The 25,759-nt window shown below is 44.8% G+C and overlaps 1 protein-coding gene across 1 annotated transcript in view; it reads right to left on the bottom strand.

Moving 5' to 3' along the window:
• Positions 1-20,323, bottom strand: part of LOC126198833 (uncharacterized) — a 237,589-nt gene extending 217,266 nt beyond the window's left edge. Inside the window, exon 1 of the mRNA XM_049935412.1 lies at positions 20,207-20,323. The gene's annotated coding sequence lies outside the window, so the exon portion shown is untranslated. The remainder of the gene's footprint in view (positions 1-20,206) is intronic.
• Positions 20,324-25,759: the final 5,436 nt, after the last annotated feature.

Below are 25,759 nucleotides of genomic sequence, written 5' to 3'. Positions count from 1 at the left end.
ATATGGCTCAAAATTTTAGACGAACAGTTGGTAACAGGTAGGTTTTTTTAAATTAAAATACAGAACGTAGGTACGTTTGTACATTTTATTTCGGTTGTGCCAATGTGATACATGTACCTTTGTCAACTTATCATTTTTGAGAACGCATGCTGTTACAGCGTGATTACCTGTAAATACCACATTAGTGCAATAAATGCTCAAAATGATGTCCGTCAACCTCAATGCATTTGGCAGTACGCGTAGCAACATTCCTCTCAACAGCGAGTAGTTCGCCTTCCGTAATGTTCGCACATGCATTGACATTGCGCTGATGCATGTTCTCAGGCGTTGTCGGTGGATCACGATAGCAAATATCCTTCAATTTTCCCCACAGAAAGAAATCTGGGGACGTCAGATACGGTGAACGTGCGGGCCATGGTGTGGTGCTTCGACGACAAATCCACCTGTCATGAAATATGCTATTCAGTACCGCCTCAACCGCCCGCGAGCTATGTGCCGGACATCCATCATGTTGGAAGTATATCGCCATTCTGTCATGCAGTGAAACATCTTGTAGTAACATCGGTTGAACATTACGTAGGAAATCAGCATACATTGCACCATTTAGATGGCCATCGATAAAATGGGAGCCAATTATCCTTCCTCCCATAATGCCACACCATACATTAACCCGCCAAGGTCGCTGATGTTCCACTTGTCGCAGCCATCGTGGATTTTCCGTTGCCCAATAGTGCATATCATGCCGGTTTACGTTACCGCTGTTGGTGAATGACGCTTCGTCGCTAAATAGAACGTGTGCAAAAAATCTGTTATCTTCCCGTAATTTCTCTTGTGCCCAGTGACAGAACTGTACACGACGTTCAAAGTCGTCTCCATGCAATTCCCGGTGCATAGAAATATGGTACCGGTGCAATCGAAGTTGATGTAGCATTCTCAACACCGACGTTTTTTACAGTCCCGATTCTCGCGCAATTTTTTTACTACTGATGTGCGGATTAGCCGCGACAGCAGCTGAAACACCTACTTGGATATCATCATTTGTTGTAGATCGCGGTTGACGTTTCACATGTGGCTGAACACTTCCAGTTTCCTCAAATAACGTAACTATCCGGCGAACGGTCCTGACACTTGGATGGATGATGTCGTCCAGGATACCGAGCAGCATACATAGCACACGCCCGTCGAGCATTTTGATCACAATAGCCATACATCAACACGATATCGACCTTTTCCGCAATTGGTAAACGGTCCATTTTAACACGGGTAATGTATCACGAAGCAAATACCGTTCGCACTGGCGGAATGTTACGTGATACCACGTACTTATACGTTTGTGACTATTACAGCGCCATCTATCACAAAGCAAAAAAAGTGGTCCAACTAAAACATTCATATTTCGTTACGTACTATACGTATATTTCTTTACGTACTACACGAATATGTAATAAAAATGGGGGTTCCTATTTTTAAAAAAACGCAGCTGATATCCGATTGACCTATGGCAGCGCCATCTAGCGGGCCATCCATAGCCCATCTGGCTTCCCCCTTCAAGCTATAACAAGTTTCGTTCCTTGTAGTTTTTTCGTTTGATGCTTATTTCGTGAGATATTTGGCCCGGTCACTATCAATGGACCACCTTGTTGTATACATTGCTGTGTATGACGTCGTACACAAGGTAAGGAGAGGTGAGCTATTGAGCGGTGTTGCAATTGTCGTCGTAGGAAAGCTGGAAAGAGCAGAAATGATTAGCGAATGAGTTAACCCAACAAACAGAAGATTTACTTAACATGTATTTGTCCAAGTGAAAGAAGACTCTTTACAAATAAGCAGCAGGAACTAGAGTCCAGCTCATACAATGGCAAGTGAGATGAGACTCGCTGTCCTATGCACGAACGAAGATGCTGTAGCGTAGTGGCTCCAAGTGCATGTCAGATGAGCGGCTGCCACCGACCATTGTGTATTGCAGCAGCAGAGGGCAGTCGTAGAACGGAGCTGTTGGAGGTGTGACTCGGCGGAAGTGCATAATTGTGTTCAGCAGATCTTGTGCGGGACCGCTGTTGGCATCAGACAGAAACTTGCCATTCCGTTACCCATCTTGATACGCCATGATGTGGTATCAATATATGATACTACATACGTCGTAGATGTCTGAAGCTTGAAAAAGTCTCTGAAACCATATAGTTTCATTTTAGGAAGAAAATTCTCTCATAATATTGCCCCCCGATCATTTGTTCCGAAACCGGTGACAAAACATAGCGCCTTCTTCGAGATACTTCTCGCATAATGTCCACAGGGGTAAAATTATAACTTTCAAGGCAGCGCTCCGCCTATTAATATAGTGTCGGAAGTTCCATACGGCTTTTCGAGGATGATACTGTAGTATACACAGAAGTTGCAGCATTAGAAAATTGTAGCAAAATGTAGGAAGATCTGCAGCGGATAGGCACTTGGTGCAGGGAGTGGCAACTGACCCTTAACACAGACAAATGTAATGTATTGCGAATACATAGAAAGAAGGATCCTTTATTGTGTGATTATATGATAGCGGAACAAACACTGGTAGCAGTTACTTCTGTAAAATATCTGGGAGTATGCGTGCGGAACGATTTGAAGTGGAATGATCATATAAAATTAATTGTTGGTATGGCGGGAACCAGGTTGAGATTCATGGGTGAGTCCTTAGAAAATGTAGTCCATCAACAAAGGAAGCGGCTTACAAAACACTCGTTCGACCTATACTTGAGTATTGCTCATCAGTGTGGGATCCGTACCAGATCGGGTTGACGGAGGAGATAGAGAAGATCCAAAGAAGAGCGGCGCGTTTCGTCACAGGGTTATTTGGTAAGCGTGATAGCGCTACGGAGATGTTTAGCAAACTCAAGTGGCAGACTCTGCAAGAGAGGCGCTCTGCATCGCGGTGTAGCTTGCTGTCCAGGTTTCTAGATGGTGCGCTTCTGGAAGAGGTATCGAATATATTGCTTCCCCCTACTTATACCTCCCGAGGAGATCACGAATGTGAAATTAGAGAGATTCGAGCGCGCACGGAGTCTTTCCGTCAGTCGTTCTTACCGCGAACCAAACACGACTGGAACAGGAAAGGGAGGTAATGACAGTGGCACGTAAAGTGCCCTCCGCCACACACCGTTGGGTGGCTTGCGGAGTATAAATGTAGATGTAGATGTAGATCTACACTCCGCAAGTTGCCATACTTTATTGAAGAACCGAAACACTCTGATCACTGCCCGCAGCGAGACTGCAGAGCCAAAATAGTCTGATCACTGCCCACAGCGAGACTGAATGCCTCCTGGCGGCGCAGCGAACACGTGACACAGTAAGGATAGTACGTATTTAAGCTGGGCACAGACTTATTGGGATTCATTCTAGCAGCTATAAGGACCACAGATGGAAAATCCAAGGACATACGTGACTTCGACAAAGTGCAGATTGTCACGGACTGACATATGAGGACGAACATCTCGGAAATAGCGGAGCTTGTCGGCTGTTCGCGTCTTACTTCGTGAGCTTTTGATTGAAGGACGGTGAAACCACGAGTAGGCGGCAAGGTGTTGGACGGCCACGCCTCATCGTAGAACATGGAGGTCGGAAGCTTGCTCTGTAGAGTAGAATAGACGGTGTTCTATAGTACACTCCTGGAAATGGAAAAAAGAACACATTGACACCGGTGTGTCAGACCCACCATACTTGCTCCGGACACTGCGGGAGGGCTGTACAAGCAATGATCACACGCACGGCACAGCGGACACACCAGGAACCGCGGTGTTGGCCGTCGAATGGCGCTAGCTGCGCAGCATTTGTGCACCGCCGCCGTCAGTGTCAGCCAGTTTGCCGTGGCATACGGAGCTCCATCGCAGTCTTTAACACTGATAGCATGCCGCGACAGCGTGGACGTGAACCGTATGTGCAGTTGACGGACTTTGAGCGAGGGCGTATAGTGGGCATGCGGGAGGCCGGGTGGACGTACCGCCGAATTGCTCAACACGTGGGGCGTGAGGTCTCCACAGTACATCGATGTTGTCGCCAGTGGTCGGCGGAAGGTGCACGTGCCCGTCGACCTGGGACCGGACCGCAGTGACGCAGGGATGCACGCCAAGACCGTAGGATCCTACGCAGTGCCGTTAGGCCGTCTTCCGCTCACGCCCCAACATCGTGCAGCCCGCCTCCATTGGTGTCGCGACAGGCGTGAATGGAGGGACGAATGGAGACGTGTCGTCTTCAGTGATGAGAGTCGCTTCTGCCTTGGTGCCAATGATGCTCGTATGCGTGTTTGGCGCCGTGCAGGTGAGCGCCACAATCAGGACTGCATACGACCGAGGCACACAGGGCCAACACCTGGCATCATGGTGTGGGGAGCGATCTCCTACACTGGCCGTACACCACTGGTGATCGTCGACGGGACACTGAATAGTGCACGGTACATCCAAACCGTCATCGAACCCATCGTTCTACCATTCCTAGACCGGCAAGGGAACTTGCTGTTCCAACAGGACAATGCACGTCCGCATGTATCCCGTGCCACCCAACGTGCTCTAGAAGGTGTAAGTCAACTACCCTGGCCAGCAAGATCTCCGGATCTGTCCCCCATTGAGCATGTTTGGGACTGGATGAAGCGTCGTCTCACGCGGTCTGCACGTCCAGCACGAACGCTGGTCCAACTGAGGCGCCAGGTGGAAACGGCATGGCAAGCCGTTCCACAGGACTACATCCAGCATCTCTACGATCGTCTCCATGGGAGAATAGCAGCCTGCATTGCTGCGAAAGGTGGATATACACTGTACTAGTGCCGACATTGTGCATGCTCTGTTGCCTGTGTCTATGTGCCTGTGGTTCTGTCAGTGTGATCATGTGATGTATCTGACCCCAGGAATGTGTCAATAAAGTTTCCCCTTCCTGGGATAATGAATTCACGGTGTTCTTATTTCAATTTCCAGGAGTATATATCGGACGGCAGAGCGCAGGTACAAGTGTTTCGGTGCAAATCGTACAGTGCACACTGCTGAACACGGGATCAGCAACAGACGGCTCCTACATGTTCCTCTATAAACCCAACGATATCGTCAATTACGATTTCGGTAGGCTTGGTGGACGCTTTCGGGCTCAAGCTCTGCATCCAAAAATCACCATTCCGAAATTTTCGTGGATTGCATGACCTGTGTGTAGACATTTACAACCAAACAGAAACCTACCAAGGACTTGCCACGCAGAATTGCGTTTAAAGGTGGACCAATCACTATTAAGGAGATCCAACTCACTATTAAGCAAGTGGTCTTAATATTCTGGTCAATCAGTGTACAGGATGTCCAGAAATGTTGCGACAAACTTTGAGATATTGTAGAGGGTGTCTTGAGGAACAAATCGAGGCTAGGAACTCGTATCTGGAAGCGTCATCCAACGACGCTACAGATCGTTGAAGTAATGGACACTGACGCCTGCTACTAGACCATCCCTTCGACAGCAAATGTGACTTTTTACTCTGACAGAACGCCTTGCAATGTTGTTTGTTATTCAGTGATCACAAATGATTCCCATGATCGCCAGCAGAGAAGAATGGAGCTAGCTGCTGCTTAGAAGGGCCTTGCCTCGTATGAAAGCGATGCTTTGTTGCTTCGGTGAATGATGTTTTCGGACACTAATTTCCATCTGCAGTTTTTTTTCTCCTGTATGCCACAAACCATTGTAGGTTTTAAGGTTTTCAAAGAGAAAAATGAATTGTGGATGTAAACCGTTCTCCATCGTCCACCGAGATAACAGAGCATCACATTCAAAGGAGACAAGGCCTTTCTGTGGAACAGCTAACTCTATCTTCTCCACTGGTGATTGTGGCATCCAGCCACGATCACTGAATAACAAACAACATTGCGAGACTTGCGCCTACGGCCTATCAGCTTGCAAAGTCACGTTTGCTGCCGATAGGGTTGCCTAGTGGCAGGCGCTGGCTCCTATAGCTTTTACATTCTGTAGCATCGTTGGATGACGTTTCTGGACATGCGTTCTTAGCCTCAATTTGTACCCCAAGACGCCCTTTACAGACCCTCTAAGTTAGTCACAACATTTCTCAGGTATCCTGTATAGATGGCGAAGAATATACAGTAGTATGCCACTAATTTTCTCCCCCCGCAACCCCCCCCCCCACTCTCAAAACCTGTCCATACTCTAGAAGAAAGACGTTGATGCCCATCAGCATGAACTAGAATTTCTCTAATTTTACCGTTGTGGTCATTATGTGAGCCGTTTGTTGGAGGAATTAGAATACTCTTGACTCATTTTGAAAAACCTGCTCTCCAAATTTCTTGAGTAACGCGCATTGCACTGCACTCCGTCTTTCCTGTAACGTCTCCCACTTAAATTTGTCTAACATTTCTATGACAGTCTTATGCTGAATAAACAAACCCATGATGGATCGTGCACCTCTTCTTTGAATCTTTTCCTTTCTTCCGTTAATGAACATCCATAAGTGGCCCAAATCGACAATCAGCATTCAAGAACTAATACAACAATGGATTTGCTAGTGACAACTTCTGTGCATCAAATACACTTCTTGAAATTCGTCCACTAATTCTAATTCTGGCTTCTGTCTCCTCTATGGCTCAATTCACGTGGTCGTTCTATTCATAAATCTTTCTAGAAAGAAATTCCCAGTAACTTGAAGGTTCTGGCTGATTACCGATTACTTACAAGGGAACTGTATAATTCGACATGTCGAAAACTGCCCTGAATTTTTTTATCCGAGAAATATACACAGAAAGAAACACAGTGTCAAATTTTATTGCTGTTAAGCTACACTGCCAGTATTTTTAAGAAAAATATTGAAGTTTGCCCTAGCTCACCAGGCAGCTGGAGATGTGTACACCCCTGCCGCAACTGCAGCAGACAGCGCATGCACAACATGGCGGGCACATATCCTTGATTGACAGTACATCGGTAAACAGATAACACTGCACAACGCGATCGTAATTTGTAAAGGGGATTGCAGTTTCCGTTGATAGTTTCTCTGACCCAACAGTTCGCAGTTACTATTCATCCAAATTTGCAGCTCATTTAGTATCCATAATAATTACCAATTACCTTTGCGGTATCGCTAAGGATCAACAATGGAGATAAAACGGAATTAAATTTCTTTATGATTTTTGTGCATATATTTGCTAACAACATCTGTCTTCGTGCAGATTCCAGAGATTCATAGTAACATGGAATCCAATTAATATTTTCAACCTCGCAAAAATGAAATATGAAGAATGTGGTGCCGATATGCAGTCGAAATCACCTACTTTTCTTGAAGACCTGCGTATGTGTTATTTATTAGTTAATTTCTTGGACATTCAGTTCAATGACGTCGATAGTGTGGATCATACGTAAAGGAGACCACATATAGGACACTAGAGCGACCCACTGTTGAATACTGTTCGAGTGTTTGGGATCCGTGTTGATGGAAGACATAGAAGTAATTCAGAGGCGGGCTGCTAGATTTGTTACCGGTGTGTTCGAACAACATGCAAGTATTACGGAGATGCTTTGGGAACTAAAACAGGAATTCCTGGAGGGAAGGCGTCGTTCTTTTACGGGAGCACTACTGAGAAAATTTAGAAGACCGGTATTTGAGGCTGACTGAAGTACAATTTTACTGCCGCCAACGTATATTTCGCGTAAGAACCATGAAAATAAGATCAGGGAGATCTGTGCTCGAACGGAGGGATATAGATAGTCGTTTTCTCCCCGCTCTATTTGCGAGTGCATCAGAAAAGGAAATGACTCGTAATGGTACATGATACCCTCCGACACGCGGTGGATTGCGGCGTAGCCATATAGATGTAGACATTTTGTAAAATATTTTGAAATCATTAGAAGAAACAGTAAATAATTCGGACTATTCCGTGGCTCGAACGATGCCTGTTTTGCTAATTAAAGTCCAGAAAAAAAGAGTACCTTCCAAGCCCAAAGAAAACATATAGCTTTCAGTGACAAAGAAAGGGCTGTTTTTTTGGTTCAACGAAGAATGAAGAAAACGCTTAAACTTAAGCGATGTGCAAAAGCCAGTTTCGTTTCGTAAAATCTGTACATGAAGTGTATATATGGAAGAAAGATCTACGCGAGGTACGAAATATGTGCCAAAATGAAAGTAGCAAAAGTGTGAAAGGAAAACCATTCGAAAGATTTAAAACTGCTCATGAGAGTCAATGCACAGTTGCCGAGGGAAATCTAGGAGACTGGGTTCTCTGAATTGCAAGTGAGATGAACCTTACTGATTTCCAGGCTGCTTTGAACTGGTTAAACAGATTCAGGAAATAAAACGGAAAAGGAAGCAGTAAAATTACGAAGTTTACCTCAAGCAAACGTGTAGAGGAAATGTCACTGATAGTTAATACTGCAGAGAAATTCTTGGCTGAACTTCACTGAAAGCTGCGTGTAAAGCCATTCAGTCGAGCTTCGTGCAGTTTTATCACTTCTAGCGAAAACAGAGTCGTTTGTGTAGTCTAAGAATGCTATGACACGTTCATCATGCGAGTGATAACTATCAGTGGATTACTGTTTTCGCAACTTTGGCTCTCTCCTCGGGAACACCGAGGCAAATTACGAGCATAATTTTTTTTAAAAAAAGAGACTGTTTACTTGCAAAAGTCTTACAATCGACGGAAAAATTTTTAAATAATTTTCAATGAAACATCCGAAACGTCTTCTTACAATTTGCAGGGAATAATTTTGTTGGACTTTTAGCCTGGACGTAACGACACCTCTCTTTATAGGACGACGACGAAAAGACTTTTTAACAGAATTCTAATTCCATCCAGAACTGATAGTGTGATTCACCCTCTCGATAAAAAAATTCAACACTGTAAAGCTTTTTTCAGATAACTGTCGGGCAATATAATTTCCGGTAGCTCGTTGTCCATTTCACGTGTATCATAGGAGGAAAACTGTTAAACCTCAGTCATTTCTGCGTTTAATTTCTCTCACCACAATTAAAGAATTTTTTGAAGTATGCCTGCTGTGTAGCACAAATTGCAGAACAACGGCCACAACCATTTTTTACTCCTTTTCAATCCTGTATAAATAAAACTAGTAAGTACTGTGAATTGCTTCAATGCATTAATTTTTTTTATCAGATGTGTCTGGTGTAAATGAAAATGTTTCCGTCATCCATTAGACACTTCGCATCTTTGTGATGACTTCAGGGAACAAACAAGTACCTGTTTCATTGTTAGCAAAATATACATTATACAAAAATTATCGTATGGACCGTGCTACAGAGACTGTTATAAAATATTTAATATCAACAATATAAATTTCCAATTAATCGAAATCGTCTGTATTGTAACATCATACACTGTCTTGATTTTCTTTCCTCCACTAGTCACTTGTGTAGCGATTACTCTTCCTCAACAGTTTAGCTGTCGATATGAACTGCAAGTTATTCAAAAAATTAATTATGTTAAACATTTTTGGTAAGGTTTACGTGCTTAAAATTCATGTGTGTGTATCTTGGACTTCGGCTACGGGTCGCTACGCCCTCTTTATCACGACTACGTCCGCTTATTCGCCGATTCGAGCTTTAGGCAAGAGGGCGTACCGATCTCTCTTGCAAGCGGTCCTTCACGCTGCAGAGAGGAACTTCAAAATTTTTTTTAAACATACTTCCAGTAAGCCTTAGCAGCTAAAATTTTGACACTGCATTTCTTTCGGTCTATTCTACCTGTGTGAAAAATCTCAGGGTAGGATTCGACACGTTGGATTGGACCATTCCCTTATTAGTCAAACAGGTCGATCCTGCGTTCATTTACGCACCCCACGTTATACACTCCTGGAAATTGAAATAAGAACACCGTGAATTCATTGTCCCAGGAAGGGGAAACTTTATTGACACATTCCTGGGGTCAGATACATCACATGATCACACTGACAGAACCACAGGCACATAGACACAGGCAACAGAGCATGCACAATGTCGGCACTAGTACAGTGTATATCCACCTTTCGCAGCAATGCAGGCTGCTATTCTCCCATGGAGACGATCGTAGAGATGCTGGATGTAGTCCTGTGGAACGGCTTGCCATGCCATTTCCACCTGGCGCCTCAGTTGGACCAGCGTTCGTGCTGGACGTGCAGACCGCGTGAGACGACGCTTCATCCAGTCCCAAACATGCTCAATGGGGGACAGATCCGGAGATCTTGCTGGCCAGGGTAGTTGACTTACACCTTCTAGAGCACGTTGGGTGGCACGGGATACATGCGGACGTGCATTGTCCTGTTGGAACAGCAAGTTCCCTTACCGGTCTAGGAATGGTAGAACGATGGGTTCGATGACGGTTTGGATGTACCGTGCACTATTCAGTGTCCCCTCGACGATCACCAGTGGTGTACGGCCAGTGTAGGAGATCGCTCCCCACACCATGATGCCGGGTGTTGGCCCTGTGTGCCTCGGTCGTATGCAGTCCTGATTGTGGCGCTCACCTGCACGGCGCCAAACACGCATACGACCATCATTGGCACCAAGGCAGAAGCGACTCTCATCGCTGAAGACAACACGTCTCCATTCGTCCCTCCATTCACGCCTGTCGCGACACCACTGGAGGCGGGCTGCACGATGTTGGGGCGTGAGCGGAAGACGGCCTAACGGTGTGCGGGACCGTAGCCCAGCTTCATGGAGACGGTTGCGAATGGTCCTCGCCGATACCCCAGGAGCAACAGTGTCCCTAATTTGCTGGGAAGTGGCGGTGCGGTCCCCTACGGCACTGCGTAGGATCCTACGGTCTCGGCGTGCATCCGTGCGTCGCTGCGGTCCGGTCCCAGGTCGACGGGCACGTGCACCTTCCGCCGACCACTGGCGACAACATCGATGTACTGTGGAGACCTCACGCCCCACGTGTTGAGCAATTCGGCGGTACGTCCACCCGGCCTCCCGCATGCCCACTATACGCCCTCGCTCAAAGTCCGTCAACTGCACATACGGTTCACGTCCACGCTGTCGCGGCATGCTACCAGTGTTAAAGACTGCGATGGAGCTCCGTATGCCACGGCAAACTGGCGACAGTGACGGCGGCGGTGCACAAATGCTGCGCAGCTAGCGCCATTCGACGGCCAACACCGCGGTTCCTGGTGTGTCCGCAGTGCCGTGCGTGTGATCATTGCTTGTACAGCCCTCTCGCAGTGTCCGGAGCAAGTATGGTGGGTCTGACACACCGGTGTCAATGTGTTCTTTTTTCCATTTCCAGGAGTGTATTTATTTATTTTTAGAGTCACTTGCCAACCTCTACACCAAGCGCAGATCACCTCCCAGACTCTCTAAATTTCGTAACAAGCTTTTAATGATACTGCCTCCGTGTACGCAACTGCGTCGACAGCAAACAGTCCAAATGATTAAGAGCTACAATTCTCTGTGATCGATAGAAAGGTCACCAAAGCGCTTTAATGTTGTTCGTGTTTAGTTTTGTCGCCAGCCCTCGTAACGTATAATATACGAGATCTGTCCAAAACAATTCCGGAATTTCGCACCAATGGTGTTTCGAGCGAAATGCGGTTGGCATCTCTGCACACGCCTGTGTTTAATGTGTAACTGCCCGAAGTTTCATTGTTGTACGTGTGTTAGTTATTGTTGAGTGCTGTATTGAGTAGAACGTTGTGTCGCACACTCTGCGAATTTCGAGATGGCGGAGCTACAGCAGCAACCCATCTGCACTAAATTTTGCGTAAAACTCAAGAAAACCTTTACAGAGGCACACGAAATGATGCAGGAAGCGTACGGTGATGAGTGCTTAAGCCGTACTCGGTGTTACGAATGGTTCACTTCACACTGTTTAAAAAAAGCTGGATCAAAGTTAAAAAGATGACTCTAGTTCAGGACGCCATTCGACTTCTACCAGCGACGCTCATGTCAGGAATACCAACGAAATTGTGCGTTCCAATGGAAGACTGACTACGAGAAACTGCAGAAGAATGTAGCATTTCAGTTGGATAATGTCATGAAATCCTGACTCAGCATCTTGGAATAATGAATCGTGTTGCCGCCAAGTTCGTCTCAAGGTTCATGATCACATCAAGACCAGAAAGACCTTCGTCTCGCAATCTGTGAAGAGCTTTTGGATCGCTCAGATGAGAACCATAACTGATGATGAGATGTGGGTCTATGGTTATAGTACAGGAAACGTTCTTCAAGACCAAAAAAAGCTCGTCAGGTCAGGTCAGCTGTCAAAGGCATGGTGATAAATTTCTTTGACTTTGAAGGATTAGTTACATGAAACTTCCTGGCAGATTAAAACTGTGTGCCGGACCGAGACTCGAACTCGGGACCTTTGCATTTCGCGGGCAAGTTGGTATAGCACTTGCCCGCGAATGGCAAAGGTCCCGAGTTCGAGTCTCGGTCCAGCGCACAGTTTTAATCTGCCAGCAGTTTTAATCTGCCTGGCAGATTAAAACTGTGTGCCGGACCGAGACTCGAACTCGGGACCTTTGCATTTCGCGGGCAAGTTGGTAGAGCACTTGCCCGCGAATGGCAAAGGTCCCGAGTTCGAGTCTCGGTCCGGCGCACAGTTTTAATCCGCCAGGAAGTTTCATATCAGCGCACACTCCGCTGCAGAGTGAAAATCTCATTCTAGTTTACATGAGTTCGTGCCAGAGGGACAAACAGTTATCGATGGTACTATCGAGACGTGTTGCATCGCCTGCGAGAAAATGTGAGAAGGAAAATGCCTGAAATGTGATAATTCATGTCTCTTGCATCACCAAAACGCACACACACATTCATCCCTGTTGGTGCGTGACTATTACACGAAAAACGAAATTACTGTACTGCCTCGTCCTCCGTTCTCTCCAGACCCGTTCCCTGCGGATTTTATTTTTTATTTCCTAAGTCGAAAACCCCGTTGAAAGGACGAAGATTTGCAACGATAGACGAGATAAAAGAAAATTCGCAGACGGCGCTTCATGTGATCCAGCGAGAGGCGTACCAAGACTGCTTTCGGAAGTGGAAACGGCGTTGGGAGTGATGTACCAACTGGGCTGCAGGGTATTTCGAAGGAGACCATGAAAAATGGCTCTGAGCACTATGCGACTTAACTTCTGAGGTCATCAGTTCCCTAGAACTTAGAACTACTTAAATCTAACTAACATAAGGACATCACACACATCCATGCCCGAGGCAGGATTCGAACCTGCGACCATAGCGGTCGCGCGGTTCCAGACTGTAGCGCCTAGAACCGCTCGGCCACCTCGGCCGGCGGAGACCATGCACAAAAAGTAAAAGATAAGCGTAGAAAAGTTCCGGAATGTTTTGAACATACCTCGTATAAGGGGCGCGAACAATCTCAGATGCTGAGCACCATTATAAAGAACAAGGACGCGCCACGTACTCGTCTGACAAGGGGAGGCCGCCAATTGTGAAATTCAGATTCGATTCATATTGCGCATAATAAAAGCTCATAGCCAGAGGTGTAATGTGGCAAAGCACCAAGATGCACTTCTCAGCCGTTGTCGAGAAAATCGACAGTTAAAAGAAACCTTTGAGGTGAAATACTCTATACGATTTGTAACTTCCTACAGCGTCGTGGCGCAGCGGTAAGCGCTCGGGTTCATAATCCGAAGGTCGCCGAATAGAATCTCGCGCCATGCAACTTTTTTTTTTAGTATTTGTTATTTGTAAAATATATATATATATATATATATATATATATATATATATATATATATATATATATATATAAAATTCCCGGCAATCAGTTTCAACAATTATGCATATAATAAGTTGTTGAAAGTCGTTTGACGTGGAAAAACTGGCGACTTCGAACATGATTATGTTTTCTGCAAACAAAGTTGTATTTCACAAATGTTATTAATTGTCTTCGTAATGTTTACACGTGTAGTTAACGGAAGACGTAGAAACGATATTCCGAAACGAATACGTATAGTGTAAGTCAAACGTTCGAATTAGAGACCCCATGATATATATATATATATATATATATATATATATATATATATATATATATATATATATTTGAATTACAAAAAACAAATAATAAAAAAAATTGCATTGCGCGAGATTCGATCCAGCGACCTTTGATTCACGAACCCAAGCACTTACCGCTGCGCCACGACGGTATAGGAAATTACACATCGTAGAGAGTATTTCACAGCAACGGTTTCTATTAATTGTCGATTTTCTCGACAACGGCTGAGAAGTGCATCTTGGTGCTTTGCCACATTACACCTCTGGCCATGAGCTTTTATTATGCGCAGTACGAATCGAATCTGAATTTCACAATTGGCGGCCTCCCCTTGTGAGGCAGCGTCAGGAACACTTGACAGAGTTCTAAAGGGGCCTCATTGTGGGTCTCCATTTGGCCGGGTAGTCGACTTGTGCAATATCCAGATTCGTGGGGCATTCGGAGGTGACACTGGCCCGACGTTGGACTGCATAGGGATATGAGGGCAGGGATACGTGCGGTCAAGGTTCTGGTCGAACAGACTTGACCACCACAAAGGAGGATCTCTGTATTGAGCACCAAGCACATCGTAACCCCTTCGCGTCTGCACCTGCCATACGAGAACAAGTAAAGGATTCCCTGCAATATTCTGTGTAATCCCGCACCATTATTCGGAGACTAACAGCTCCCGGACAGGTGTTGAAGTTCATCCTGGACAGGTATGGTTAACTGTTGGTATTATTCACGTTGCTTCTGCCCTACGATCTAGCGCTACAGGGTTGGAGAGCTTCTCATACTGGATGTTCTAGTTAATTTCCAAATTTGAAAGTTCTCTAGGAAAAAAATACAGGTATATAACGGTTATCTACAACTTGCGCAGAAACCAGAGTCGATAGACGTGAAATTATCGGAGTAATAGCAAAGGGATTGTTAAATGGTTGTAGTGTACCCCGAAAATTACTGTCTGGACACTGAACGAGCGATAAAAGAAACTAGTGGCAAATCTTGACAAGGTGTTAAAGTGAAGGAACTTTAAGGTATGCCATAACATTATATTGTATTTCTGTGAGAAGTCGCAAAGAACGTGTATAAATAAATAAAACCATTTATTGTGTAAGTCTCTTGTATATTTTACCACTACCCGTGTCGATTGTTCACACTATCTCTTAAACCGTTTCTACATCTCAATATGCCTCGGTAAGAAAGCATTTATTGCGTAAGTCGCTTGTATATTTTACCACTACGCATTTCGATTGTACATACGCATTTCGATTGTACACACTATCTCTTAAATCGTTTCTACATCTACGTCTTTATTTATTTATAGACGTTCTTTGCGACTTCTCACAGAAATACAATATAATGTTAGTGGCATACCTAAGCTCCTTCACTTTAACACCTTGTCCAGATTTGTCATTAGTTTCTTTTATCGCAAGTGTTACGGAGTTACTTCGGGAACTCAATGGAAATCCCTGGAGGGAATGCGACGTTCTTTTTGAGGAACACTACAGACAAAAATTTAGAGAAATCATACCTACCGGTAAGAAATCTAGCAGCCCGTCTCCGAAATGCTTCGATGTCTTCCGTCAATCCGACCTGGTGCGGATCCCGAACACTCGAGCAGTGCTCAATAATGGATAGCGCAAGTGTCCTGTATGCGGTCTGCATTAGAGATGAACCTCATTTTCCTAAAATTCTCCCAACAAACCGAAGTCGATCATTCATCTTCCCCGATACGATCCTTACTAGGGGCGTTTGAAAAGTTCGTGCAAAATCCGTGAGATGGCACCACCCGCGCGTATCTAGGCCATGTATAGTTAATAGCATCTTTGGAAAGAACGCACACCAAGTTTCAGCCATATTGGTATATTTATTTGTGTTTGGCATTCGTGTGAATCAAGGAAGTCGAATGACTGTCAAAAAATGGACGAAAAAGAATTTCGTGTGGTGATTAAACACTACTTTATGAAAAGCAAATCGCCTCAGGAGACTAAAGAGAAGCTTGATAAACATTACGGTTACTCTGCACCTTCGATTAGAACAGTTTATAAATGGTTTCAAAATTTACGGAGTGGCCATATGGGCACAAGTGATGCTGAACGTTCTGAACGCCCTGTGGAGGTTACGACTCCATAAATCATTGATAAAATCCATGATATGGTGATGGATGGCAGAAGAGTTAAGGTGCGTGAGATTGGTAGTGCTGTGGGCATCTCAAATGAAGGGGTACATAATATTTTGCATAAACATTTGGACATGAGAAAGCTATCCGCAATATGGGTTCCGCGATTGCTAACGCTTGACCAAAAACGGAATCGTGTGAAGTGTTGCAAGGATGGTTTGCAGCTGTTCAGGAAGAATCCGCAGGACTTTAAGCGTCGTTTCATCGCTGTGGATGAAACATGGATACATTACTATACTTCTGAGCGCAAACAACAATATAAACAATGGGTTACCAAGGGAGAATCTGCACCAAAAAAGACGAAGACCTTTCCTTCGGCCGGAAAGCTTTTGGCGACTGTCTTTTGGGATTCGCAAGGGTTAATCCTCATCGACTATCTGGAAAAGGGCAAAACTATTACAGGTGCATATTATTCTTCGTTACTGGACCGTTTGAAAACCGGGCTGCAAGAAAGACGCCAGCGATTGGACCGCAAAAAAGTCCTTTACCATCACGACAATGCACCAGCACACTCCTCAGCAGTTGTGATCGAAAAATTAATGGAAATAGGATTCCAACTCGTTTCACATCCCCCCTATTCTCCAGACTTGGCTCTCTCGGACTACTATTTGTTCCTCAATTTGAAGAAATTGCTTGTGGGACAAAGATTTTATTCAGACGAGCAGGTGATTGCCGCAACTAACAGCTATTTTGCAGACATGGACAATTACTATTATTCGGAAGGGATCAACAAACTGGAACAGCGTTGGACGAAGTGTATCAGTCTAAAAGGAGACTATGACGAAAAACAAAAAAGGTTTACTCCAAACACGTAAGTAGCTTTTATTTTTGCACGGACTTTTCAAACACCCCACGTAAATGATCGTTCTATTTCATATCGGTCTGCGAAGTTACGCCCAGATATTTAAACGAGATGACGATCAAGCAGTAGACTACTAATGCTGTATTCGAACGTTATGGGTTTTTCTCCTATTCATCTGCATTTTGGTACATTATATTAGTAACAGCAGAAGGCGTATAACACTTGCTTGGGGAACGCCAGATATCACTTCGGGTTTCACTCGATGACTTTCCGTCAGTTACGACGAACTGTGACCTTGCTGACAGGGATTTAAGAGTCCAATCACACAACTGAGACGAATACTTCGTAGCCAGGCAGTTCGATCAGAGGTCTCTTGTGAGGAGCTGTGTCGAAAGGCTACTGAAATATGGACTAAATCTGATATCCACTTTCGATAACACTCATTACTTGGTGCATTACTTCGTACGGAAGATCGCGACAACAATTATCCGGCGCCATCCGTCAGTGGACTAGAACGGGAGGCAAATGATAATTGTATGAATGCGTGGTGTCTATTTTTTCGGACGTGTCCGAAAGAACAGACATCATGCGGGATCCGCAGCTGTGATAAATATTATGTGAGGTGGAGGGGGGGGGGGGGAGAAAGGAAAGGGAAGGAACTGATGGCATCGGCTGTTTTGGGACTACATGCGGAATCGACAAGTGAAAATGTGTGGCGGACTGGGACTCGAACCCGCGATCTCCTGTTTACTAGGCAGTTACGGTTACCACTGCGCCGTACGGACAGTGTTTATCGTTAATGTACGGACTACCTCGGCACGCTCCCCGGCCGACCCACAGTCCCATTTAGTGCCACCTATCCGTAGTCCCCGTTTAAATCCTCCATGCTCGCTAATTTTGAATTCCCTATAGAGGGCGAACGCTATTACGCATCTTTATTGAAGGTTGTGGATTCATTGCCATTCAGTTACATAAATGCGTGGTGCCCGTTCTTTCGAAGATATCTGAAGGAACAGAAACCACGCGGAATCTGCAGCTGTGATACGTATAATGTAAATCGAACGTAGAGAAAGGGGGGGGGGGAGGAAAAGAAAGGGAAGGAACTGATGATATTAGTTGCACGCATTCTTATAACTGCTTCGCCTCAATGAGCAATAAATCCACAGCCTTCATTGCGGGTGCACAGTATCACTAGCTCTCCAACGGGAATAAAATTAGCGAGCATGGAGGATATGGTCAGAAAGGTCACAGTTCGCAGTAACAGACGGAAAGTCATCGAGTAAAACAGAAGTAATATCCGGCGTTCCCCAAGGAAGTGTTACAGGCCCTCTGTTGTTCCTGATCTATATTAACGACATAGGAGACAATCTGAGTAGCCGTATTAGATTGTTTGCAGATGATGCTGTCATTTACCGTCTTGTAAAGTCATCATATGATCAAAACGACTTGCAAAATGATTTAGATAAGATATCTGTATGGTGTGAAAAGTGGCTTTTGACCCTGAATAAAGAAAAGTGCGAACTTATTCACATGAGTACTAAAAGAAATCAGCTAAATTTCGATTACGCGATAAACCACACAAATCTGAAGGCTGTGAATTCAACTAAATACCTAGGGATTACAATTACAAATAACCTAAATTGGAACAATCACGTAGATACTATTGTGGGTAGAGCAAACCAAAGATTGCGATTCATTAGCAGAACACTTAGAAGGTGCAACAGGTCTACCAAAGAGACTGCTTACACTACGCTTGTCCGCCCTATTCTGGAGTACTGCTGTGGGGTGTGGGATCCGCATCAGGGGGGGACTGACGGATAACATCGAATAAGTACAAAGAAGGGCAGCTCGTTTTGTATTTGTTGTGTACATAGTTCCGCGTAGTCAGCGCGTACACAACTTTCCCACTAGGGCGCGCCCCGCTAAGCACAACAGCGCAGGCGCAGCGCTCGTCCATCTCCGCTCTACGAGATGGCGCTGCTATAAAGACGGACCAAATTCTGCTTCCGCCGATCCGCGTATTAATATGTAACGCAGCCAATGATATTGCTTCTAACGTAGAACCTTTTCTCCTCGCGGATCACACTCGTGCAGTGATACCTGAACGCTCGAGGTATTATAACGAGTGTACAGACCTCCGATTAGTCAGTCTGTATTAGTCTGCATTTGTCTGCACCAGTCTGTACGAGTCTGCATTTGTCTGCATTAGTCTGTACCAGTCTATAGTCAAGTTTCAGTCTGCGCCTAATAAGATTACCATATTCCTGTACATAGCCATGAAGATAAATGAATAGACACTTTGTCAAGTATCAGAGATAAGTGAGAATAAGATTAACGTACCAAGACCAAAGGAACTTCAGATTGTCAATTGCAAACAACATCCAGAATCAAGTTAAGTAATTTCTATGCTTTTTATTATTTTAATAAATATGTGTGAAAATTAATCAAGTTCTGTTTAAAGTTGGTCACCGTCAATCTGCTAATCTAAGCGTGCAAGTGGCATTTCTATCGTCTGACCTAACGGCAGAAGATAAACACGCCATGGTAAGACCACGAGACATATTGCTGACACTCGCCTACCTCGTTAGAGCGACAAGTCAAACAATCTGATGGTGTGTGTACCGAAGGTCTTACAGTACGCACACCACAGTATTATCGCGAAATAGGGGAGATAGTGTCACAGACATGATACGTGAATTGGAGGGGCAATCGTTAAAAGAAAGGCGTTTTTCGTTGCGACGGGATCTTCTCATGAAATTTCAATCGCCAGTTTCCTCCTCCGATTGCGAAAACATTCTGTTGGCACCCAGCTACATAGGGAAAAATGATCATCACAATAAAATAAGAGAAATCAGGGCTCGCGCGGAAAAATGTAAGTGCTCGTTTTTCCCGCGTGCCGTTCGAGAGTGGAACGGTAAGCGACAGCATGAAGGTGGTTCATTGAACCCTCTGTCAGGCACTTTACTGTGAATAGCAGAGTAATCACGTGGATGTAGAATGCAGATAGGTAGCGGTACGTGGGAATGTAAGTCGGCTGGGGAGCGTGCCGCATTTGTGATAAACACTGTGTCCGGGTGGCACAGTGGTTAACGCAAGCGGGAGATACCAGGTGGGAGTCCGGTCTAGCAAACATTTTTGCTCGTCACCGCCGATTCTGCATAGAGTCCCGATGCAGCTGATATCATCAGTTCCTGTCCTTTCCTCTTTTACACAGATGGTAATTGTGCAGCACTCAGCCCCTGGCACGCGCCGCACGCTGGCTTGCAGCCGAGTGAGAGCGACAGCACTTACCGCTGGCTGTGTGTCGGACGTCCGGCGCGGATCTGGCAGTAGCCGCAGCTGCAGCTGCCGCGGTCGCCAGCCCGCCTGTTAAGCCTCGTCGCACGTCTCTGTCGCTCGCCACGCCCCCACTCCCTGCCACTTACTCCCACCCGCAGACTCACCGTCAACACCTACGGCACACCCCCCCCCCTCCCCCATCGTCTTTATGGACCCAAGTGCCAGCCTTCCGGTTAGTCGTTGGTACGTGCGTGTATGGATTTTCCGGACACCGCTTCCATCTGCAACGTAATTTTATAATTCACAGTACCAGGTGCACCAATATGAAATGAGCGTTAAGATACTAATGTGTCGATAGGGAACATTTGTTGTTAAAGAGCCTTATTTTTTTTTTTTGTTTGGATGGTATGACATCTGCCAAAGATATTTAGTATACATCAAGTCATGGAACAAACAACATCATATGTTTTCATCGTGTTAACAATGTCGAATTTTGTACCAGAAAGTGATGATTTGAGGAAAGCATTAATTTTTTGTTTTCATTTGAAAAAAAAAAAAAGTGCTGCAGAGTCGCATCGAATGCTTGCAGTAAGCAGTTCTCATAATATGCGAAGATCAGCACATTCCTTAAACTGGAGAACTATCAAGAATGGGGTTCCACAAGGGTTGGTCTTGGGTCCTTTGTTGTTCTTAATATATATTAATGACTTGCCATTCTATATTCATGAAGAGGCAAAGTTAGTTCTCTTTGCTGATGATGCAAGTATAGTACTCACACCTGACAAACAAGAATTAACTGATGAAATTGTCAATAATGTCTTTCAGAAAATTTCTAAGTGGTTCTTTGTAAACGGACTCTCACTGAATTTTGATTAAGACACAGTACATACTGTTCTGTACAGTAAATGGTATGACGCCATTAATAAATATAGACCTTAATCAAAAGCATATATCTAACGTAGAATATTCAAAATTTTTAGGTGTGTCCATTGATGAGATATTAAATTGGAAGTGATCTGCCGAAACGTTTGAGTTCAGCTGCTTATGCAATAAGGGTCATTGCAAATTTTGGTGAGAAACATCTTAGTAAATTAGCTTACTACGCCCATTTTCACTCATTGCTTGCATATGGCATCATATGTTGGGGTAATTCATCACTGAGGAAGTAAGTATTTAATGCACAAAAGCGTGTAATCATAATAATAGCTGGAGTCCACCCAAGATCATCCTGCAGACATTTATTTAAAGATCTAGGGATATTCACAGTAGATTCTCAGTATATATACTCTCTTATGAAATTTGTTAGTAACAACCAAACCCAATTCAAAAGTAATAGCAGTGTGCATAACTACAATACTAGGGGAAAGGATGATCTTCACTATTCAAGATTAAATCTAACTTTGGCACAGAAAGGGGTGAATTATACTGCCACTAAAGTCTTTGGTCACTTAGCAAATAGTATCAAAAGTCTGACAGATAACCAACAAGTATTTAAGAAGAAATTAAAAGAATTTCTGAATGACAACTCCTTCTACTCCATAGAGGAATTTTTAGATATAAATTAAGAAAAAAAGTTGTTATATTAACTTAATTATGTTGTTAAATTAACTTAATTATGTCATGTATTGGAAAATTTGACTCGTTCCACATCATTACAAAATATCGTATTCATGATCCATGAAACTAGTATTAATCTAATCTAATCTAATCTTGTTGAGGCATATGGTGATCATGCTCTATCAGAAGCAACATGCAAAAGATGGTTTCAACAGTTCAGAAATAATGATTTTGATGTAAGAAATGAAGAATGTGGAAGACCACCAAAAAAGTTGGAAGACGCCGAATTGCAAGCAATATTGAATGAAGATCATACTATGAGTCAGAAGCAAATGGCAGCAGTGCTAAAAGTTGCACAACAAACAATTTCTGACCGTTTGAAAGCTATGGGAAAGATCCAAAAGTGTGGAAAATGGGTGCCACATGAATTGAATGAAAGACAGATGGAAAACCGGAAAACCGTTTGCCAAATTTTGCTACAAAGACATGAAAGAAAATCAATTTTGCATCGAATTGTTACTGGCGATGAAAAATGGATTTATTTTAAGAATCATAAACGGGAAAAATCACGGGTTAATCCGGGACAACCATCAACATCGACTGCAAAACCAGATCTATTCGGCAAGAAGACAAAGCTCTGTGTTTGGTGGGATCAGAAAGGTGTGGTGTATCATGAGCTTCTAAAACCCGGTGAAACTGTGAATACTAATCGCTACAGACAACAGATGATCAATTTGAACTATGCATTGATCGAAAAAAGACCAGAATGGACCAGAAGACATGGCAAAGTAATTTTGTTACACGACAATGCACCTGCACACAAAGCAAAACTGTCTTCAGGATACAAACAAAACACTTGGCTGGGAGCTGCTACCCACCCGCCATATTCACCAGACTTGGCCCCTTCCGACTACCATTTGTTTTCATCAATGGGACACGCATTGGCTGAGAAACACTTCGATTCCTACGAAGAAGTCGAAAATTGGGTGTCTGATTGGTTTGCTTCAAAAGACGAACATTTCTATTGGTGTGGTGTCCACAAATTGCCAGAAAGGTGGTCAAAATGTATGGAAAGCAATGTAGTACTTTGAATAACATGTTTTTACTTTTCAATTCAAAATTTTCACAAAAAAAACGCTCATTTCATACTGGTACACCTGGTATATGACACTAGGTTATAGCGTCCGGCAAAAAGATCTCCCGTATTTGGAGGCGGAGATTACTGTTTAACATCCCGTCGACAACGAGGTCATTACAGACGGAGCACAAGCTCGGATAAGTCAAGGGAAGAAAATCAGCCGTGCCGTATTTGAAAGGAACCGTTCCGGCATTTGCCTCGAGCGATTTTGGGAAGGAAATCAGCCGTGTCCTTTCTGAAAGGAACCATCCCGGTATTTCCCTGAAGCGATTTAGCGAAGTCATGGAAAACCTGGATGGCCGTATGTGGGCTTGAATAGTAGTCCTCCCGAACGCGAGTCCAGTGTCCTCCCGTATGTATTTGGAGAGTTCGCTGTGTGAGCTGTGCTGGGGGGGGGGAGAGGGGGGAGAGGGGGGGAGGGGGGGGGGTTGCCTGCCATTTTTGAAGGGCGCAATGGCTTGGCTAGGAGAGCATCGTGCTTTTATTGTGGAGGAATACAGGGTGTCCATAATTAAAGTTCGAGTTTCAAAACGCTGTAGAAAGAGAACCACTGCTCAGAATGACGTCAAATTTGGACAGCATAGTACGAGGTGCATTCAAGTTCTAAGGCCTCCGATTTTTTTTCTCCGGACTGGAAAGAGATAGAAACATGTGCATTGTTTTAAAATGAGGCCGCGTTCATTGTCAATACGTCCCAGAGATGGCAGTACCGTACGGCAGATGGAATTTTACCGCCAGCGGCGAGAATGAGAACTATTTTAAATACATAAAATGGCGACGTTTTCCTTACTTGAACAGCGTGCAATCATTCGTTTTCTGAATTTGCGTGGTGTGAAACCAATTGAAATTCATCGACAGTTGAAGGAGACATGTGGTGACGGAATTATGGATGTGTCAAAAGTGCGTTCGTGGGTGCGATAGTTTAATGAAGGCAGAACATCGTGTGACAACAAACCGGAACAACCTCGAGCTCGCACAAGCTGGTCTGACTACATGATCGAGAAAGTGGAGAGAATTGTTTTGGGGGATCGCCGAATGACTGTTGAACAGATCGCCTCCAGAGTTGGCATTTCTGTGGGTTCTGTGCACACAATCCTGCATGACGACCTGAAAATGCGAAAAGTGTCATCCAGGTGGGTGCCACGAATGCTGACGAACGACCACATGGCTGCCCGTGTGGCATGTTGCCAAGCAATGTTGACGCGCAATGACAGCATGAATGGGACTTTGTTTTCGTCGGTTGTGACAATGGATGAGACGTGGATGCCATTTTTCAATCCAGAAACAAAGCGCCAGTCAGCTCAATGGAAGCACACAGATTCACCGCCACCAAAAAAATTTCAGGTAAGTGCCAGTGCTGAAAAAATGATGGTGTCCATGTTCTAGGACAGCGAGGGCGTAATCCTTACCCATTGCGTTCCAAAGGGCACTACGGTAACAGGTGCATCCTACGAAAATGTTTTTAAGAACAAATTCCTTCCTGCACTGCAACAAAAACGTCAAGGAAGGGCTGCGCGTGTGCTGTTTCACCAAGACAACGCACCCGCACATCGAGCTAACGTTACGCAACAGTTTCTTCGTGATAACAACTTTGAAGTGATTCCTCATGCTCCCTACTCACCTGACCTGGCTCCTAGTGACTTTTGGCTTTTTCCAACAATGAAAGACACTCTCCGTGGCCGCACATTCACCAGCCTTGCTGCTATTGCCTCAGCGATTTTCCAGTGGTCAAAACAGACTCCTAAAGAAGCCTTCGCCGCTGCCATGGAATCATGGCGTCAGCGTTGTGAAATATGTGTACGTCTGCAGGGCGATTACGTCGAGAAGTAACGCCAGTTTCATCGATTTCGGGTGAGTAGCTAATTAGAAAAAAAATCGGAGGCCTTAGAACTTGAATGCACCTCGTATTGACGCTGGGGAACACGTCATGGAAAAAAAATTGTCTGACATAAGTGTTGTAAGCCTCAGATTTTGCACGCCATCAGATGCGCAGCACACGGCTTTTCCTCAGTTTGCGTCCGAGACGCCCAACATACACTACTGGCCATTAAAATTGCTACACCATGAAGATGACGTGCTACAGACGCGAAATTTAACCGACAGGAAGAAGATGCTGTGATGTGCAAATGATTAGCTTTTCATAGCATTCACACAAGGTTTGCGCCGGTGGCGACACCTACAACCTGCTGACATGAGGACAGTTTCCAACCGATTTCTCATACACAAACAGCAGTTGACCGGCGTTGCCTGGTGAAACGTTGTTGTGATGCCTCGTGTAAGGAGGAGAAATGCGTACCATCACGTTTCCGACTTTTATAAAGGTCGGATTGTAGCCTATCGCGATTGCGGTTTATCGTATCGCGATATTGCTGCTCGTGTTGGTCGAGATCCAATGACTGTTAGCAGATGGAATCGGTGGGTTCGGGAGGGTAATATGGAACGCAGTGCTGGATCCCAACGGCCTCGTATCACTATCAGTCGAGATGACAGGCATCTTATTCCCATGGCTGTAACGGATCATGCAGCCACGTCTCGATCCCTCAGTGAACAGATGGGGACGTTTGCAAGATAACAACCATCTGCACGAACAGTTCGACGACGTTTGCAGCAGCATGGACTATCAGCTCGGATACCCTAGCTGCGGTCACCCTTGACGCTGCATTACAGACAGGAGCGGCTGCGATGGTGTACTGAACGACGAACCTTGGTGCACGAATGGCAAAACGTCATTTTTTCGGATGAATACAGGTTCTGCTTACAGCATCACGACGGTCGCATCCGCGTTTGGCGACATTGCGGTGAACGCACGTTGATAGCGTGTATTCGTCATCGCCATACTGGCGTATCACCCGGCGTGATGGTATGGGGTG

The sequence above is a fragment of the Schistocerca nitens genome, chromosome 8, assembly GCF_023898315.1.
Source record: "Schistocerca nitens isolate TAMUIC-IGC-003100 chromosome 8, iqSchNite1.1, whole genome shotgun sequence".
Taxonomy (NCBI): Eukaryota; Metazoa; Arthropoda; class Insecta; order Orthoptera; family Acrididae; genus Schistocerca; species Schistocerca nitens.
Note: the sequence above shows the minus strand (reverse complement) of the source record. Positions and strands in the feature narration are given on the sequence as shown.